At 39.8% G+C, this 3,083-nt stretch overlaps 1 protein-coding gene across 4 annotated transcripts in view; it reads left to right on the top strand.

The window, feature by feature from the left end:
• The window catches only part of kcnip1 (potassium voltage-gated channel interacting protein 1), a 747,099-nt gene that overhangs the window by 332,044 nt on the left and 411,972 nt on the right, over positions 1-3,083 (top strand). The gene's annotated exons all lie outside the window — the stretch shown is intronic.

The following is a 3,083-nucleotide window of genomic DNA, read 5'->3' as shown; positions in this document are numbered from 1 at the left end:
GTAAGAATAATCTTTTATTCTCACCCCCCTTCCCTTTTTCCTCTCATGTGTATGTGTGAGTAGTGGATTTTACACTGTTCTTTTAGAAGGAAAGCAGAGGGGGAAAAGCAAAGCATGTGCCACTTGCAACTAACACAGCCACACTGCTTAGGAGAGGCAATTCCCTGAAAACAGCAGGGAACCTTGTGCATGGGTGTGTGTGGAAAAGCGTGTGTGGAAAAGCGTGTGCTTGTCTCTGTGTGTGCATAAAGGCTGATGAAGGAGGGAAAAGGGGTTGGGGATTTCCCCCCGTATTTTCTTGGAGGGGGAGATGTTTATGAGGTTGTGTAAATCCACACAGACATGTGGAAGGAAGAGAAGTAGGAAGGCAGGCTGCCATGCAGCACACTTGCGGAAGAGACCTGTTTACTCCTGGTCCCATGCTGTGGCTGTAATGCACTGGGGAGTAGTATCAGCATATGGGAGAATGCTTTCCTGATTTGCTTTTTGTGGATTTTAGATATTAGACACACATGTCAGTTCTGTAATAATGTAGACTAGATGCTGTCAGTTGTATCAAATGCTCGTTATTTGGAGAGGGGCTGGGAAAGATAAAAGGCAGAGGGACATTTCTCTGAGGAGTAGCCATGAGAGATGTTCAAAGGGGGGATGGGGCAGAGAGCAAGCATTTGGATATTCTCCCCTTCCCTAATTTAAATCCTTAAATCAGCAAATTTTGAATTTAGCATGCGAATAGTCCAGGAATTCTCTAACACTGACAGTGGGTGGTTTATTTGCCTTGTTTTCCAAGTGGGGTTAATCCAAGCTTCAGAGGATGCTGGGAAGCAGAAAGTTGGAGGTGCATGAGGGGTGGGTGGGGCTGAAGCAAGCAATTCATAGAAGACAGGGGAGGGTTTGTGTCTGGAAAAGGACATAGATTTAGCATTCCCTTCATTTTAGGAATAAGCACCAATACCAGATCACACCCTTTAAATGTGATTGTAACCAAGAGGTCTTGAAAGCAACTTTTTATTTTGATATTTGTGAGCATAACTCAATCTGCTATCAAATGACAACCATTGGCAAGCAGCAGAAACAGATAATGCATGATAATTCTTGATGAATTTGTGGGTTTGTAGTGTGAAAGGTTGGCCAGAGAATGAAGTGGATATGACCAATAGTCTCATTTCGAAACACATTTTATGGATTGATGCTGTATCTTGCACCCAGTCAGGAGCCTTATTCTAAAGGAAGACAATGGGCACTGGATTCAAAAAAGCTTAACTATGTGCAAGATTCTTGACTATACATTTTTAGTAATCTTTTAGGGGTTGTTACCATAGAATGTGAGCATGACAGACCATGTATTAAGTCTTTCAAAGCAGCAGGAGTTGTCCAATGTATATATGAGCCCTCCTAAAGACCAACTGATAATAGTTGCGTTTGATACACATGCACACCAGTCTCTGTCAGTCTGTGATTTCAAAAGAAGGCATCTCCATAAATGTATACACATAAAATCTAATTCTGAAGCAGATGATTACCCAGCAGAAAAAGTTCTGAAAATGTTCGTAGTCAAACTTTCAACTGGTATTTACAGCAGTGTGTGTATCTGGTGTGCCTTTGTTTCTAACTGAATTGAATCTATCAAGTGGCTTTTTGAGAAATGCAAGTTCCTGTGAATAAATGTACTTATTAATAATAAATAAAAATATTGATCATATAGTTGAATAGATTTGATTTCTGTGAATATATGTTGGTCGTGATCTTTCAGTTTTAGGTGTCAGAAATAAGAGCAGATTTTGAGCAATCATGACCAGCAAGTTGGAAGTCTTTCCCACTCTCCCCTAAGGTTTAGTTTAATGAAAGGATTGGAAATATGAAAAGCCAGTGCTTTCAGTAGCATGGGAGTGGCCAAACTGTTTGAAAATTTGACAATTGTACTCTTCCTTCTATACAAATAACAATCAGAATTCCTTCTGAATAAATGTTAAATATTTACTTGATCCTGGTCTGTGACCACAATAAATGTGATTACTTGCTCCTGTAAAACATAATTAGGAATGATCTTTTTCTCCAACCTAAAGACTGGGGTCAATTCCACCGAAGTTCTTAGAGCTGCATTCTAGGGATGGATAGGACCAAAATCATAAGATTGGGGCCCAAAATACTAAAATATTTTAACCTGTAAGCTATTGCTGCCAATAGGAACTTTTTTTGGAAAGGAAAAATACTCAGCTAAAACCTGGGAAAAGCACCAAACAGCAATTTCTTATAGATGGGGACATAGCCACCTGTAAAAGATAAGAGGATGGAAGATACCATCCTTGGAATGGAACTGGAATTGGCCCTAGGGTTTTGCATTTTCCTCCCAAATAATATCTCCCTGTTTGCACAGGTCTTGAGACCATTGGTCTCTGTTTCTTTGGGAACAGAACTTGGACTGCTAGATTCTACACCATACCGTTGGCTGCAGCAATTGTTTGCATTTATTTTTCAGGTGTGTGAGGAGGATTGTGAGATTTTTCTTTTCTGCATTATGCCAAAAAGAAGGCTGTAGAATTAACTGTGACTACCCACTTTTTCAGAGGAGTAGAGGCTGTCCATCCCACTGTCTTTGAGACATTTTGGAAATCTGTGGATAGTATCTCCAACAGTTGTTGCTGTCATCTCCCCTGCAAAAATAGCCTTGGGTTAGAAAGGTAGAAATAAGCTGCAGTACTAGCCTTCTACCAGCACTCAGAAACTGTGATTCCTTTTTCCACTTCTGTACCCAGAGATTGCATGAAGAATTTCAAGAGGCCAGTTCTACATACTTTTCATCCAAGCATTAAAAAATAACTTTAGAAATATAATTTACACTGTATTGTGTAGGGATGGGAGGGTCTAAGAGACTGTTGAAAAATTTATACTCCCTCTGAGGAGGAAGAAAATGTACCCCTTCTATCCAACTCTGGACCCACAAATTGGTGGATAATTCTAATTAATTAATTCTTTGTACTTTTCTGCCTTCCTATATTTAAAAATTATTTGAGAAATACAATTTACACTCATTTATAGGATGCCCTGGTGGCAAAGTGCGTTAAAGCGCTGAGCTGGAGACC

Source organism: Anolis carolinensis, chromosome 2, assembly GCF_035594765.1.
Source record: "Anolis carolinensis isolate JA03-04 chromosome 2, rAnoCar3.1.pri, whole genome shotgun sequence".
Taxonomy (NCBI): Eukaryota; Metazoa; Chordata; class Lepidosauria; order Squamata; family Dactyloidae; genus Anolis; species Anolis carolinensis.
Note: the sequence above shows the minus strand (reverse complement) of the source record. Positions and strands in the feature narration are given on the sequence as shown.